Source organism: Bubalus kerabau, chromosome 1, assembly GCF_029407905.1.
Source record: "Bubalus kerabau isolate K-KA32 ecotype Philippines breed swamp buffalo chromosome 1, PCC_UOA_SB_1v2, whole genome shotgun sequence".
Lineage (NCBI taxonomy): Eukaryota > Metazoa > Chordata > Mammalia > Artiodactyla > Bovidae > Bubalus > Bubalus kerabau.
In genome coordinates this window covers 58133426-58150683 of record NC_073624.1, presented here as the reverse complement: position 1 = coordinate 58150683, position 17258 = coordinate 58133426, and the positions used below count along the sequence as shown (strand labels likewise).

At 38.9% G+C, this 17258-nt stretch overlaps 1 protein-coding gene and 1 pseudogene across 5 annotated transcripts in view; one reads left to right on the top strand and one right to left on the bottom strand.

The window, feature by feature from the left end:
* ANKS1B (ankyrin repeat and sterile alpha motif domain containing 1B) overlaps positions 1 to 17258 on the bottom strand; it is a 1161043-nt gene that overhangs the window by 1104214 nt on the left and 39571 nt on the right. The window lies entirely within an intron of this gene.
* LOC129641213 (thiosulfate sulfurtransferase/rhodanese-like domain-containing protein 2) lies at positions 1681 to 12278 on the top strand (annotated as a pseudogene).

The following is a 17258-nucleotide window of genomic DNA, read 5'->3' as shown; positions in this document are numbered from 1 at the left end:
AGGAGCCTGGCTGGGCTACAGTCCACAGAGTCGCAACAGAGTTGGAAATGACTGAGTCACTTAATGGTAACAACGACATATCTGAATCCCTTCATTATGGATTTTTTGCATACATTGATTTTTTTAAAACATTGCATTAAAATAGTATTTATCATGATTACCGAGGGTTTTTTCGCATCCTGTTAAATTTTCTACCCAAGGCAAGTACTTCACTTACCTCATTCTAGTTTACCTGCCCTGATTCTCAGCATCTAATAACACAAGCAGGTACTTAGATGCATGCTGAATGGGAAAAAGCAAACTAATGACATAAAGAACAAGATAGATGGTGATGCACCATTAACAGAGGCAGTGAATACAGGAGGAGCAACAGAGTCTGGAAAAGATGATGAGTTTATAATGCATGTCAAAACACTGCATAGTGTATTATCTTATAGATCATTTATTATTCAACACTGGCAGCATTTATAATAGGAAATATTAAAGACTGACAGTACTCAAAGAATTGTCCTCAGGATATTTCCCCATTATCTTTTTAAAACATATTAATATTTGAGTTATTGAAGCAATATCCAATCTCTTAGCTCAGTTTATGAGTTAACATTACTTAGGACATCAATATGAACTATACAAATGTATAATTAACACTTACAGAACTTGACATTACACTACCAATACGCTGGGATTGCAAAACAGCTGGATACAACTGAGCGACTAAACAACAACCAACATCCTATCAGCAAGGCCTAACCTGACCTCTATGAAACAGCATCTTCATTACTTTATTTCTTTATCCTACCTCACTCTTATTCATAACACTTATCATCACCTAATAGAGTAATATGCTATCTATTTTTATTTCCCCTTTAAAAAGATGAGCTCCATGAGAACATTGGGATATGTCTCTTTTGTTGTATTCTCAACACCTAAAATAGATGTCTTTGAAGGTGATGACAAAGGATGGGAAAGTGGTTGAAAGAAGGCTTACACTGGCACAGAAATAAGACAAAGCAAATAAATAAAACCCTGTATGGATAGAAAAGTGTAGTTAGGAGCTCAAGAGAATGTGAAAGAAATCCCTAAAAAAAATGAAACTGCAAACCAGAGCAATAAGCTCAAGAGCTTACCTGCAATTTACCTTGGAAAGGTTTTCCAGTTAGATAACCAATGGGATTGGGTTTTTACAGCCTTTGACCAGATGAGATCCAAATCTCTGTAGAAAGCTGATACCTTCAGAGGACTATCTGCTTGGGTATCATTAGCATACAAGATGAAAAGAAATGTGCTTCAGCCTGGGCTCTGGGAAAAATGAAAAAAGTCTTCCTGAGAATTCTTGACTATAACCTACCCTCAAGACTTTCAGCTTTAAATTTATACTATCTACACACGGTCCAGGAATCCTAAGCACCAAAATCAAAACAAACACTAGATCTGGGGTGTGCTAGTTATCAACTTATTGTATCTCAGCTCCAAATCCTCTCTTCTCTGTCCTGCTTTGTCATGTTGGGGCTAGACTCTATAAATATTTCTCCTGTGCTTGATGACACAATGTTAAGCTTTAAGAGTATCCTGAAGGAGCAAGGTTGATCAGCCCATTTAAGAGGTAGGTCAATGGCCTAACTTCCAGAGTGAGGACATAGTTAACGGAAAGAAATCTCCCCACTGATGAAACCAAACCAGATGCCTTCTTTCACTCCACCAGACCAAGGAGATGACCTGCAGGCCTGTGTTTTAAGGTTTTCAGACCTGGATTTGAAAGATACAGGTCTTATCAACCCCAGTAGCAGACTCAAAGCAGAGTTAGATGTCATTACAAAGAAGAAATACTCATTTGCAAAGAAAAAGGCATTTGCCCTTTTGTCAAAACTAAAGAAGTTCCAGCACCTCCTTTTAAATGTAAAGAAAAATGGTGGAATCAGCAACTGCTTACAGACCCAATCAGCATTCACAGACATGTGGCAACACAACATGCTGATGAGGTTTTCCAAACCACTTGCTTTAAAGCAGCTGGCTGTGACACTGAGCACCTCCAAGAGTCTTGAGTCTGCAGACAAAAGGAACCCTTTCATAGAGGACCTTACCCATAACCATGAAGTGTCTGCTTGGCTCCCTGATATAGGCTGCTTTAGCCCTGATGAGCTGATGAATGACCGGGGGCAATGATGAAGGGGAACTTGCTACTTTATTACCGCTACTGTGACCTGAAGGATCCTGACTGGGTCTGTGCCTGGCAGACAGCTCTGTGTCAGCACCTGCACTTCACAGGCAAGCCAAGAAAGAGGCTTCACCTCTTTCTCAAGGAGCCTGGATGTGATTGAGAATGCTCATCATGGGACTCTGGAGAGCCGCTACTAGTTTGTTTTGCTATGGAAGGAATGAATGGGACGGTTGGTGGAAGCAGATTAGCCACCAGACTCTACATAGAAGTGATGCTTTACTGCCCATTGTGTGAGGATTACATGTGTAAGGACAATTTTAAGACCAGCAAAGGAAGAGTTTGCTGTTTTCCAGAACTGTGTGTTGGTGAGTTTGAAGAAATTGTGCCCATGGGGATCAGTCCCAATAAGACCTCCTACAAGAAGCCTGGAACCCATTTATCCCGAGGTGAACTTCACAAAGTAGAAAAGTTTCTATCTCAGGCAAATCAAGAAGAAAGTGATATAATCCTATTGGACTGCAAAAACTCCTATGAAAGCAAAATAGGACAATTCTAGGGCTGCTCAGCCCCAGACATCAGGAAATTCAGTTACTTCCCCAGCTACTTTGATGAAAATCTAGAACTTTTCAAAAAGAGGGTGCTGATGTATTGCACTGTGGCATCTGTTGTGAGTGGGGTTCAATCAACCTCAATGGTAAGGGAATGTGAAAGGAGTGTTCCAGCTCACGGGTGGTCCACAAGTACCTGGAGGAGTTACCTGATGGCTTTTACATAGGGAAGCTGGTTGCTTTCGATGAGCATCAGGTCTTATCCTTCAACAGTGACTTAGTGTCAGAATGTTCCTACTATGGGGTCCCATGGGACCAGTATAAACTCTGCTTCATTCCCCAGTACTGTCAGCTTGCCTTGACCTGCCCTCTCTGCCAAGAACAACAATTCACAGCCTGTTGTGTCACATGTCAAAACAAAGGAAGCAGATGGTCTGTAAGCCTAGCCCAGAGCAGCTTTAAAGAAGAATGCGAGTACACAGCCCAAGGGCCACATGTACCCAGGGAGCTCTCACAGCAGGAGTCACTCCCCAGGAGCCCTGGGCCCAGGCCAGCTATTGATGAGGGTGGGCCATGCTTATGTGAGCAGTCCCATCTGCATTTCCCCACACAACTAGGCTTGGGGTTACATGTACTGGAGAATGTTAGGGCTATACCTAACAGAGAAATAGGGACCTGTAACAGAAACACAGAACTTCAGTGATCCCAGAGCCACCAGAGCCAACTGGTCACTATGTCAGCCACCTGTCCTTCACAAGAGGAGGGATGAGAAATTTGGGGGCCGATCTCTTACTGGAGACATTCTGACTTAGAAGACGCAAGAGCACAGAAAAAGGCGAGCTAAGTGGGATCCCAAAGTTGCTGAGGGAAAGAGCCTTGAGCCTGGTGAGCTGACCTGCTCCTTCTGTGCCATGCAACAGGGCTGGCAGTAGTCATTTTAGGTATCCACAAACCTGTCTGTCCCATGGCAAAGGTGTGAAGGCTGCACAGCCCTGTAAGTGGACCCCTCTGAACCAGGCACCTTAGGTCAATCTGCCATCCAGCCCTCCCCTCCTCTTTTCTCTGCTAGCCTGAGAGCACTAGACCAGATAAGGATCTGTAAACTATGGCATTTGGCCCACCTCCTTCTATAAAGTTTTACCGGAATAGCCACACCCATTCATTTACATATGATCTATGGCAGAATCAAGAGAGACAGAATACAAGAGAGACATGACCTGCAAAGCCTACAGCATTCACAGGTATACCTCAGAGAGACTCAATTCCAAACCACAACAGTGAAATGAGTTACATGAATTATTTCATTTTTCAGTGTATATAAAAGTTATGCTTATATTACATCTATTAAGTGTGCAACAGCATTATGTCTGAAAAACCAATGTACATAACCTAATTAAAAATTTTTATTGCAAAAGAAAAGGTAAATTGTTTCAAATAAATTGATTTTACCCATTGAATACAATAAAACAGAAGTTTTTTTCCTTGGTGACTCAGAGGTTAAAGCGTCTGCCTGCAATGCTGGAGACGTGGGTTCGATCCCTGAGTCGGAAAGATCTCCTAGAGAAGGAAATGGCAACCCACTCCAGTATTCTTGCCTGGAGAATCCCAGGGACATAGGAGCCTGGTGGGCTACAGTCCATGGGGTCGCAAAGAGTCGGACACGACTGAGTGACGTGACTTCACTTCACTTCACTTCAGTACAAAGTTAATAACATAATTCTCACCTAACAGGCACCCTTTTCTCCCAATTAAATTAAAGCTGACTTTAATTTTTTACAAACTGAAATACTCTCTAATCATATCTAACATTCAAAGAAATTCTCAGCTACTTCTTTAACTCAATAGATGTATTTTTTAATATCTATATATTTATTTATTTATTTGGCTCCACGAGGTCCTAACTGTGGCATGTGGGATTGTCAATCTTTATTGAGGGATGCAAAATCTTTTTTAGCTGTGGCATGTAGGATCTTGGGAGAAAATTTAGTTGCAGCGTAGGACCTTGAAAGAAAAGCTATGATCAACCTAGACAGCATATTAAAAAGCATAGACATTACTTTGCTGACAAACGTCCATCTAATCAAAGCTATGGTTTTGCCAGTAGTCATGTATGGATGTGAGAGTTGGACTATAAAAAGCTGAGCACTGAAGAACTGATGCTTTTGAACTGTGGTGTTGGAGAAGACTCGAGAGCCCCTTGGATTGCAAGGAGATCAACCAGTCAATCCTGAAGGAAATCAGTCCAGAATATTCATTGGAAGGACTGATGCTGAAGATGAAACTTCAATACTTTAGCCACCTGATGCAAAGAATTGACTCCTTAGAAAAGACCCTGAAGCTGGGAAAGATTGAAGGCAGGAGGAGAAGGGGATGACAGAGGATGAGATGGTTGGATGGCATCACCAACTCGATGGACATGAGTTTGAGCAAGCTCCGGGAGTTGGTGATGGACAAGGAAGCCTGACGTGCTACAGTCCATGGGGTCACAAAGAGTCAGACACGACTGGGCAACTGAACTGAACTTAACTGAATGTAGTATCTTAAGTTGAAGCAAGCAAACTCTTAGTTGTGGCTTACTGGGATCTAGTTCTCAGACCAAGGACTGAACTCTGTCCCCTGCATTGGCAGCATGGAGTCTTAGCCACTGGACCACCAAGGAAGTTCCTCAATAGATGTATTCTCTTTTTTTGAAGATTTATATCCCAAATTTACATGGTTGGCTTTTAAGCAGGTATTTAGGCCAGTAGACTCCAGTTTCATTTATCATAAGATTGGTTGTTTATATACTCCATTTCACATTCCAAATATCTTCCCATTTTATAGGATGATAAAGTGTTACTATGTTTTGGCTATAATAAAAATGAAAAACATTCAGAAGAACAAGGTTTGCCAATTTATATATCTAATGCTTATCAGTATAATTTAAACTTGCTCTATATTAGAACTATTTAGTACAAAACACAGCCCAACCCGTTTATTTAGTACAAAACACAGCCCAACCCGTATTCTACCATGTAGCACCTTGTGATGTTTCACTGTATGTGTCAACTTCACTGTGCATGGGGTGCCCAGAGATTTGGTCAAACATTATTCTGGGTGTTTCTATGAGGATGCTTTTGAATGAGATTAACATGTAAATCAGTAGACTGAGTAAAGCAGATTGCCCTCCTTAATATGGGTAGGCATCATCCAATCAGTTGAAGGCCTGAATAAAACAAAAGGGTTGGCCTTCACCCAGGTAAGACAGAATTTCTCCTGCTTGCCTGCCTTCAAACAGGAACATCAGTTTTTTTCTGCTTTTGACTGAAGCAGAAACACTTGACTCTTCTTGGGTCAAGCCTACTGATCTTCACACTGGAACTACACCATCAGCTCTCCTGAGTCCTCAGCTTGTCAATTCACCTTACATATTTTGGGACTTAGCCTCCTTGATCATGTGAGCCAATTCCTTATATTTATATTTACTATGGATATATGTGGGCTTTCCTGGTGGCTCAGCAGTAAAAAATCCACCTGCAATGCAGGAGATGCAGGTTTGATCCCTGGGTGGGGAATATTCCCTGCAGAAGGAAATGGCAACCCACTCCAGTATTCTTGCCTGGAGAATCCCATGCACAGAGGAGGGTCCATGGGGTCACAAGAGTTAGACATGATTTTGGAACTAAACCACCACCGTGTCTGTGTGTGTGTGTGTGTGTGTATCATGCTACTGATTTTGTTAATATGGAGAACCCTGACTGATACATAATTCAAATGACCTCCTATTGACTCTTGCTAAAGCATCTCTCCTAAACAGCTATACATGCTCCAAACCTTTCCCTTTCTTTCCCATCTCAAAAGGTATTGGGATTATCATCCCCTTTCCTCATCTCCCCCAACCCCCATCCCACAACCTACTGGAAATATTCCTACCCCATCTCTAGTTATGTAGTTAGAATATGAACTGGCATCTTCTTGAAAATCCTTTCTATCCTCTAGGCCACTGTTGCTTGGCCAATGGGAAAGGAGGGACATCTGATTCAAGCTGAGACAATAAAAAGCTACACATACAAATGAGATTTTTTTTTTCAATTTAGAAACTGAAAGAGAGTTGACTAATGTCCCTTTTTATCAGCAGCCATGCACAGTAATCAGGCCTAAGAGAACAAAGTAAACACACAGAGGCAAAAGCTAGAGCTGAAAAAAGGGCCCTGTTGATAATACCCAACTCCCTTGTCCCATTCATTCCTTAAGCTTAGCCTCACCTTGCCTCTCAATCTCAGTCACATTAGTAAATAAATTCTCTTTTTGGCCTAAACTGATCTGAATTAGGTTTCAGTTGGTTGGAGCCAGGAAAGTGAAAATGAAGTCACTCAGTCTTGTCCAACTCTTTGCAACCCCATGGACTATAGCCTACCAGATCTCTCTGTCCAAAATCTATGTCCTGGGGTTTTCCAGGCAAGAATACCAGAATGGTTTGCCACTTCCTTCTCCAGGGGATCTTCCAGACCCAGGGATCAAACCTGGGTCACCTGCATTGCAGGGAGACACTTTACCCTCTGAGCCACCCCTATTGTGTGCAAATCATTATGGAAATTTACATAATTGAACAAATTAACTTCAAGTGGTTTCTATAATCACTAGATAAATTGATAAACTTTCATAAATTGATATTATTCAAAATATTACATGTGTTCAATATTTGCCCTAAAAACATCACTAACACTGAGGCTACTTAAAACACAAAGGTTACCCAGGAATACTCTCTCTTTGCTAATGTTTATAAGGGACTTTTTAAATTAGAAAGCACAATTAAAAACCATAATGAGCTCCAGGTTATCTGGAGCTTTTAATGTTATAACATTAAAAATGTTATATTAAAAAATATAATACAGTAATAAAAAATTCTATAAAGTGTTGTGATCAGTGAAACTTTCAGGAAAACCATAATATTTATAAAATGGGGTCATCAATAAATATCATTTTGGTATTTATAACATAAAACAAAGTTTTAAGTTTAGTATTTTCTTAAACTCATTTGGAGGAAGGCTGAAATTTATTATTTTCTTACAAATCACGGAATCCTTATTATAGAGAGCACATTTATTATGAACCATTAATACACAAGTCATATGGAAAATAAACTAGTCCCCAAATTTTTATTCAATAAAATCAATGTTATCCTATTACATAGGAAAAATGATGGCTTTCATAACTAAAATTCAGAGAGAAACACATAATCTTTGATACTCAGTTTTTATTCACTAATTTCTAAAGTTGCTAGTAATGGTTTTAATATCTGATTTATCTATTATCATTGTATGTATTTTCCTGAATGATGTGCTAAGCAGCACAACTGTGAATAAAAATAGCATGAGAAAGAAGGAAACACACATAAAGCACTTTAAAAACAAACTTGATAAGAACTTAGTCATGAGGGGTTTTAAATACCATCAGGATCATAGTTCCAGGTAACTTTTCTTTTTCACTCATTCGAATTTCACCAATTAGGAAAGGGAATCGGATATACCAAGTTAAGAGAGGAAATAGGAAGCATGGAAAGAGTTAATACTTTTAATGAGGTAATCAAGACAACTAGATGTTAAGAAGTAAATAAGTTAGTAAAAGCTTTAACAAAATATAAGGCTCCAGAATCATGTGTATCAATTAGAAAAGTTAGGTTTTTTGGTGTTTTAACTTTTTTGAAATGCAGAAAATATTATTAGCTTCACTTGCCCAATAGCATCATAAGAACTGATAATAAAGTTCAGTTCAGTTCAAAGAACTACATTTTCACAAATTCTTATATAAACTGAAAACCCTTGATCCTAATGCAGTGTTCCCAATTCCATACCCCATAAGACCTCACAGAATAACCACTCTGTCAAGAAAGTAGCAAAAGAATTACCAGAGAAGGTAGAAAGGGTGTATCTGCTAATAATAATATTCTATTCAGAAATACTTACCCATGTGATTCCTCTAATCAAATAAATATAACTTTTTTTTTATTTGGCTGTGCTGGGTCTTACATGCAGCATGTGAGATCTAGTTCCCTAACCAGCTATGGAACCCAGGCCCTCTGCATTCAGAGCATGGAGTCTTAGCCACAGGACCACCAGGGAAGTCCCCAATAAACATGTTTTAAAGTTACAAGTCTCTGGTATTTTCACACCCTAACAGTGAAACGTTAAGAAAGGTTTTGAGTCCATTTTAAGGAAAACATTTTAATCAAACAGTCTGTCAAAATGAAATTTGAGTTAATATAAATAACACCAATGAAAGGTTTGATGGGAAAGATTAGAATCAGGAGGTCTTAAATACTAAGGTATCTCAGAAGATTAATATAAAAAAGAAAAAGACATGGATTCTTCATACATCTCACAATGAAGAAGAGAGGATAAACTGAGAGGATAAATATTATGCTAGTTTTGTATAGATAGGAAGGAGGTCATATATACAAATATACTTGTCTATGTGAGAAATAGATTTAAGGGACTAGATCTGATAGACAGGATGAACTGATAGCCTGATGAACTATGGATGGAGGTTCGTGACATTGCACAGAAGACAGGGATCAAGACCATCCCCAAGAAAAAGAAATTAAAAAAAGCAAAATGGCTGTCTGAGGAGGCCTTACAAATAGCTGTGAAAAGAAGAGAAGCCAAAAGCAAAGGAGAAAAGGAAAGATATAAACATCTGAATGCACAGTTTCAAAGAATAGCAAGGAGAGATTAAAAAAAAAAGTCTTCCTCAGTGATCAGTGCAAAGAAATAGAGGAAAACAATAGAATGGGGAAGACTAGAGATCTCTTCAAGAAAATTAGAGATACCAAGGGAACATCTCATGCAAAGATGGGCTCAATAAAGAACAGAAATGGTATGGACCTAACAGAAGCAGAAGATATTAAGAAGAGGTGGCAAGAATACACAGAAGAACTGTACAAAGAAGATTTTCATGACCCAGATAATCATGATGGTGTGACCACTCACCTATAGCCAGACATCCTGGAATGTGAAGTCAAGTGGGCCTTAGGAAACATCACTATGAACAAAGCTAGCAGAGGTGTTGGGATTCCAGTTGAGCTATTTCAAATCCTAAAAGATGATGCTGCACTCAATATGCCAGCAAATCTGGAAAACTCAGCAGTGACCACAGGACTGAAAAAGGTCAGTTTTCACTCTAATCCCAAAGAAAGGCAATGCCAAAGAATGCTCAAACTGCTGCACAATTGCACTCATCTCACACGCTAGTAAAGTAATGCTCATAATTTTCCAAGACAGGCTTCAGCAATACGTGAACTGTGAACTTCCAGATGTTCAAGCTGGATTTAGTAAAGGCAGAGGAACCAGAAATCAAACTACCAATATCCATTGGATCATCAAAAAAGCAAAAATTTCCAGAAAAATATCTATTTCTGCTTTATTGACTATGCCAAAGCCTTTGACTCTGTAGATCACAACAAACTGTGGAAAATTCTTAAAGAAATGGGAATACTAGACCACCTGACCTGCCTCCTGAGAAATCTGTATGCAGGTCAGGAAGCAACAGTTAGAACTGGACACGGAACAACAGACTGGCTCCAAATAGGAAAAGGAGTACGTCAAGGCTGTATACTGTCACCCTGCTTATTTAACTTCTATGCAGAATACATCATGAGAAACGCTGGCCTGAATGAAGCACAAGCTGGAATCAAGATTGCCGGGAGAAATATCAATAACCTCAGATATGCAGATGACACCACCCTTAAGGCAGAAAGCAAAGAAGAACTAAAGAGCCTCTTGATGAAAGTGAAAGAGAAGAGTGAAAAAGTTGGTTTAAAGCTCAACATTCAGAAAACGAAGATCATGGCATCTGGTCCCATCACTTCATGGGAAATAGATGGGGAAACAGTGGCTGACTTTATTTTTTTGGGCTCCAAAATCACTGCAGATGGTTGACTGCAGCCATGAAATTAAAAGATGCTTACTCCTTGGAAGGAAAATTATGACCAACCTAGACAGCATATTAAAAAGCAGAGACATTACTTTACCAACAAAGGTCTGTCTAGCCAAGGCTATAGTTTTTTCAGTAGGCATGTATGGATGTGAGAGTTGGACTGTGAAGAAAGCTGAGCGCCGAAGAATTGATGCTTTTGAACTGTGGTGTTGGAGAAGACTCTTGAGAGTCCCTTGGACTGCAAGGAGATCCAACAAGTCCATCCTAAAGGAGATCAGTCCTGGGTGTTCATTGGAACAAGTGATGTTGAAGCTGAAACTCCAATACTTTGGTCACCTGATGCAAAGAGCTGACTCATTTGAAAAGACCCTAATGTTGGAAAAGACTGAAGGTGGGAGGAGAAGGGGATGACAGAAGATGAGATGGTTGGATGGCATCACTGACTCAATGGACATGAGTTTGGGTAAACTCTGGAAGTTGGTGATGGACAGAGAGGCCTGGTGTGCTGCAGTCCATGGGGTCGCAAGGAGTCGAACACAACTGAGAGACTGAACTGAACTGAACTGATGCATAGAAACTCTACAGAAGGATACATTAAAAACTGAAAAGAAAGGTTACCTCTGAACCAAAGGACTAGGGGACTAGTGAACTGGACTAAAAACACTTTTCATCATACATTCTTTCAAAAGAATATTTTGAAATATTCTTTTAGAATATTTGGAATATTTGAAAATACATATTTCCTATTTAAATCAATAAACAAATTTAAAACAAAAAGCATAAACCATGAATACAAATAATTCTTATACAATTAAAATATGTAAGTGACATGACAAAGATACAAAGAACACTACAGATTCAGGGGACAAAGAGATAGTTTTCATCTACACAGATAGAGAAACTATAAACAAGGCGATGGCACATGAGATGGGCCATAAATGAAGGCTAGAACAGTTTTATAACAGAAATCATTCCAGGGAAGAGAATACCTGAGTATAGAAACAAAGCTGAAAAGAGATGGAGTGTGTTTAGAAAAGTGTTAATGTAGATATGTACACTATATATAAGGTGCCATACTCTTTTCTATGACTAAATAAAAATTACTCCATGGTTAGCAGCTTACATCAACACAGATCTATCATCTCACAGTTCCTGTGGTAAGGAGTCTGGGTTAGCTGGGTCCTCTGGTCAGGATCTCACTAGGCTGAAATCAGTGTCTGTCAGGGCTATGGTTTCATCTAGAGTGTGGGATCCTCCTCCAAGATCACTGGTTGTTTCAGAACTCAGTTCCTTGCCATTGTTAAGACTGACCTCCATTCTCTTGCTGGTTGTCAGCCAGAAGCCACACTCAGCCCCTTGATGTCACCCCCAATTCCTCACCACATGGTCCCCTCAGTAGGCCCTCTAATGCTACCAAGTATTGAATTTCTTGAACTGCAGGAAAAATCCTTTTAAAAGCTCACCTTATTGGATCAGGCCAGGTTTTTTATTAAAGCGGACTGAGTTGTAACCTAATTACAGGTATGATGACTCAACATATTCACAAGTTCTGCCCAAATTCAAATGAAAAGGATTATATAGGAGCCACTAAAGAGGACCATACCAAACAAGCACACCAGAGAATAAGAATCTTGGAGGTCATCTTAGACTCTGCCTAGCACAGATGGTAACAAAAGGTAAAAATAAAATCTCTTCAGAACTATACCAAAATTCATCTAAATAGTTTTCCCTCCTAACATATATGCATAATTACGGCTGCATCTGAGGACCTCACCACATTTGGTAACTGTGTCTTCTTTGGTTATTCATGGTACCGTTTACTATGTGGTTGTATTTAACAAGTGGGAATATTTGCCTCTCTTTCACATTCAACATGAACCATCCCTACCTCTGATTATCATATATTGTACTCCTGCCTAATTTCTCTGTTACTATTAGATTAATATTGACTTACAAAGGTCTTCCCTCATTCCACAAAGACCCAAAATCTTTGTTGCATATTTGCCCCTCATTGCTGGACTTTTTTTTTCTGACCTTGTGTTAGTTCATGCTATAAAACTGTTTGTTGGCATTCTATAGTTATCTAGCTTCCACCTTATCTATCCAAGGAAAAAGAATTGCAAATGACACGGCTTTTCAAAATGTCTGCCTAGGGCCATATGGATATTAAGTATACACATAATTAATATTTCTACAATGCTGAATATGATTTTTTAGAAGCACAAGTCTCAGAGTTAGAGATGCTTTTCCTTTGATCTGGCAGCTCATAATTTTTCTCACAGACAAAAATAAAAAACACTTGCTAGTTTCGCCTGCTGATTTGGAAAGAAAACATTATGTTGACAGACAAAGAAACAAAACACTATGAAAAGAAGGAACACCTTATATAGCTGTTAGTCTCTCATAACAATGTGGCATAAGATTCAAGATCTTTTTCAGACAACTATTACCATTGCTATATTGAGTTAACAAGGTAATCTGTATTCAGCTTTAAATAGAGCACTAGTATAGCTGTTTTCTGAGAAGGAGGGATTTATTTAAAATTACTGTTTAATGGAAGAGATGATAAAATAGACTTTGCTAGAAATAATTAAAATTTTAACAGTCTCAGTTCACAAACAATGGCTTTCAACTTTCAAAGAGTCAGACTGTCAAGCCAAGTACAAGGGAATCCACTTTCTTTGATAGCAGCTTTATAGGATAATAATTAATTAAGCCTACAAGTACCAACCAAGTCCCGACTAAATATAAAACACTATCTAGTAGGTAGGTGATGGGGAAGCCCAAAAGATTCAGAATGAATCAACCATGAATCCTGCCTTCAGGTTATTTATAATAGGTCAAAAGAAAATCCTGAGGGCAAGATAATCCAGTTTTCTTTTCCCTTTTATAGCAGACACTCTTAAGTGAACTCATGATCCCTAACTCTTAGTAATCCTACCCTTTAGTATGAGCAGGGACTTGTATCTAACTCAAACAATTTGGCAAAGGTGATAGGAGGTAAGTGATTACCTGTATGTGATTATGATTTGTAAGACTGTGGCACTCTTTTTTTTTTTAACATTTTTTTAAATTGAAGTATGACTAATATACAAAGTTGTATTAAATCCATGTGTATGGTAAAGTGATTCAGCTTTATATATACATTGTTTTTCAAAGTCTTTTCCATTATAGGTCATTACAAGACATTGGATATAGTTCCCTATGCTATATAGTATGTCCTTGTTGTTTACCTACATATGGTGGTGGTGGCTTAGTGGTGGTTTAGTCACTAAGTCATATCCGACTCTTGCACCCTCATGGACTGTACCTGCCAAGCTTCTCTGTCCATGGGATTCTCCAGGCAAGAATACTGGAGTTGGTTGCCACTTCCTTCTCCAGGGGATCTTCCTGACCCAGGAATCAAACTTGCATCTCCTGCACAGCAGGCAGATTCTTTACCACTGAGCCACCAGGGAAGTTTACGGTAATATTATTACCGAGCAACAGACAACCATATATATCTTCCTTCTTACATGAGTCGAGTTGTACACAGATCATAAGAGGTAAATGCAAGCATTCTAAACATCAGATCACCACTGGCAATATGAAACCCCTAGCTTATACACCAGAATCAGTCACACACTCATACTCTTTGTAAGATTCAAACTCCAATTTGTTGCCAATATTGCCAAAACGGCCAGTAACTTGATTCAACAGATCAAAAACCAAAGATCAGCTGCATATTCTTACTATGTACATTCTCAGAGAGCAAGCAGTTTCCATTTCCTGACTAAATTATCAGAACAAGCCACCAGGCCTATTAAGTACTAAGTATGAGGTATAACTGACAAAATTATAATATTTAAAGTATACAGCATGATGATTTGACAAACATAAACACTGTAAAATGATTCTCACCATCAAGTTTAATTAACACATCTGTCACCTCATATATATATATATATATATATATATATATATACACCCTTTTTTAAATAATCTTCTTTTAAATGACAATTAGCCCCTGATTTGGGCTTTCCTGGTAGCTCAAACGGTAAAGAATCCGCCTGCAATGTGGGAGACCTGGGTTCGATTCCTGGGTTGGGAAGATCCCCTGGAGAAGGGCATGGCAACCCACTCCAGTATTCTTGCCTGGAGAATCCCCATGGACAGAGGAGCCTGGTGAACTACAGTCCATAGGGTTGTAAAGAGTCAGACAGGGCTGAATGACTAAACACACACAGCCCCTGTTTGGGGACTTCTATTCATCATAAACAAATTACAGTAAGCCTACATACCATCTGAAGGTTCTTACCATCATTCTCTCAGAAATTCCATCATCACAGGTTCATTGTAGCACAAATATTTTCACAAGAAATTGAAATGATATATTAGCACAATTTTTTTTCAGGAGCATAAATGTAACTAAAAAAAAGCAATTAAAAAGATTTATTTTTTATTATTCAACAGTGAGAAAGATACCAAGTACTCGCCTGTCACTGTATTTATTTAATGCTCACTTTTTAAAGAGTAAATTCATTTAGTTACTTGTAAAACACAAAATGTGGGACAAAATATATGCCTAGAGTAATGTAGTTTTCTCCTTTGTAAAAGAAGATACACTATGTTATTTTATTTAATTTTTATGTGTACAGGAAAAGTGAATCAATAACCTATTTCCAAATGGGCAACTAATTAAATTAACTCTTATTGCATATTAAGAGAGAGTTGTTTTAATTTCCTCTAATTACACACAATAAAAAAGGATTTTTGTAAATCATTAACAGTTAAAAAGTACTTTCATTGACAATTTAGGTAGATAAAATATTTACAGCTATGTGAGAAAATCATTCCTGTAACATTAGTAAATGCATAATCACATTTCCAAAACCAAGGAAATAAAAGCAAAAATCACTGGAAAGAATATATACTTACTCTAAATAAATCCTGAGAACATGCCCAAGGATAAGTGTACAAAGCATAACCATAACTCGATTATGTGCCAACAGTGCCTGGAGGTATCTCTCTCTGGATGCCGTTTCTGAACATCTGGGTCACTCCTATGGCTGAAACAACAATGTCCTAAATAGGGCGTGAGAATAAATGAAATGCACAATAATGTAAACCAAAAAATCTCCTGGATACAAAGGGACACTAAATGTAATAATGTTTAAAATCAGCATAAGCTAAGCTAAGCTAAGTCGCTTCAGTCGTGTCCGACTCTGTGCGACCCCATAGACGGAAGCCCAACAGGCTCCCCCGCCCCTGGGATTCTCCAGGCAAGAACACTGCAGTGGGTTGCCATTTCCTTCTCCAATGCATGAAAGTGAAAAGTGAAAGGGAAGTCGCTCAGTCGTGTCCGACTCTTAGCGACCCCATGGACTACAGCCTACCAGGCTCCTCCATCCATGGGATTTTCCAGACAAGAGTACTGGAGTGGGGTGCCATTGCCTACAGAAGCCCAAAACAAAACAAAAATATTATAAGGCTTTTGGAAAAAATAGAACAAAAAAAAAAAAAAAAGAAGGGTAAATTGAGAATAACCTACAGATCTCTGACAACAGTGACAGGCTTTATTTTCTCAGGCTCCAAAATCACTGCAGATGGTAACTGTAGCCATGAAATTAAAAGACACTTGCTCCTTGGAAGAAAAGCTATGACAAACCTAGACAAAATATTAAAAAGCAGACACTAATTACTTTACCAACAAAGGTCCATATAGTCAAAGCTATGGTTTTTCCAGTAGTCATGTGTGGATGTGAGAGCTGAACCGTAACAGAGGGCTGAACGCTGAAGAATTGATACTTTTGAAATGTGGTGTTGGAGAAGGACTCTTGAGAGTCCCTTGGGCTGCAAGGAGATCAAACCAGTCAATCCTAAAGGAAATCAATTCTGAATATTCATTGGAAGGACTGATGATGAAGCTGAAGCTCCAATACTTCAGCTACCTGATGTGGAGAGGGGACTCATTAGAAAAGACCTTGATGCTGGGAAAGACTGAAGGCAGAAGAAGGGGACGACAGAGGACGAGATGATTGGATGGCATAACTGACTCAACGGACATGAGTTTGAGCAAGCTCCAGAAGATGGTGAAGGACAAGAAAGCTTGGTATGCTGCAGTCCATGGGGTCACAAAGACCTGGACACAAGTGAATGACTGAACAACAACAGATCTCTATTCTTGCCTCAGTTAGGGACAAGAGTCACATACTGGTCTCTCACCTGCTATTTCTAGTTATGAATAATATCTCATGAACCAAATTCATGAGCATCTAGCCCACAGTACAAAACAGAGTAGCTTTGTTCTAAAATGGTTATTCTATCCTATTTGCTAGAATTCGTTCAAGAGGCCTCTGGATCGCTGCTTTTTTCAGACCTGTAATATGCACCAATAATTGACTTAGTCATTGATCTCTCCTACTAAGACATACAATAATATGACTGGCAAGTCTGCCCTAGCCCTACACCCTGACCTGCACTAAGCATCTCACATATGCAACAGAGTGTCTTAAATAGGCCCTGTATTACACAAAACTTTACAAACTTTTCCTATAAGGGGTTTACAAACTTTTCCTATAAGATGCCAGATAGTAAATATTTTAGGTTTTGCATGCCATACAGTCTCTGCAAAAGCTATCCAACATGATGGCATAAAA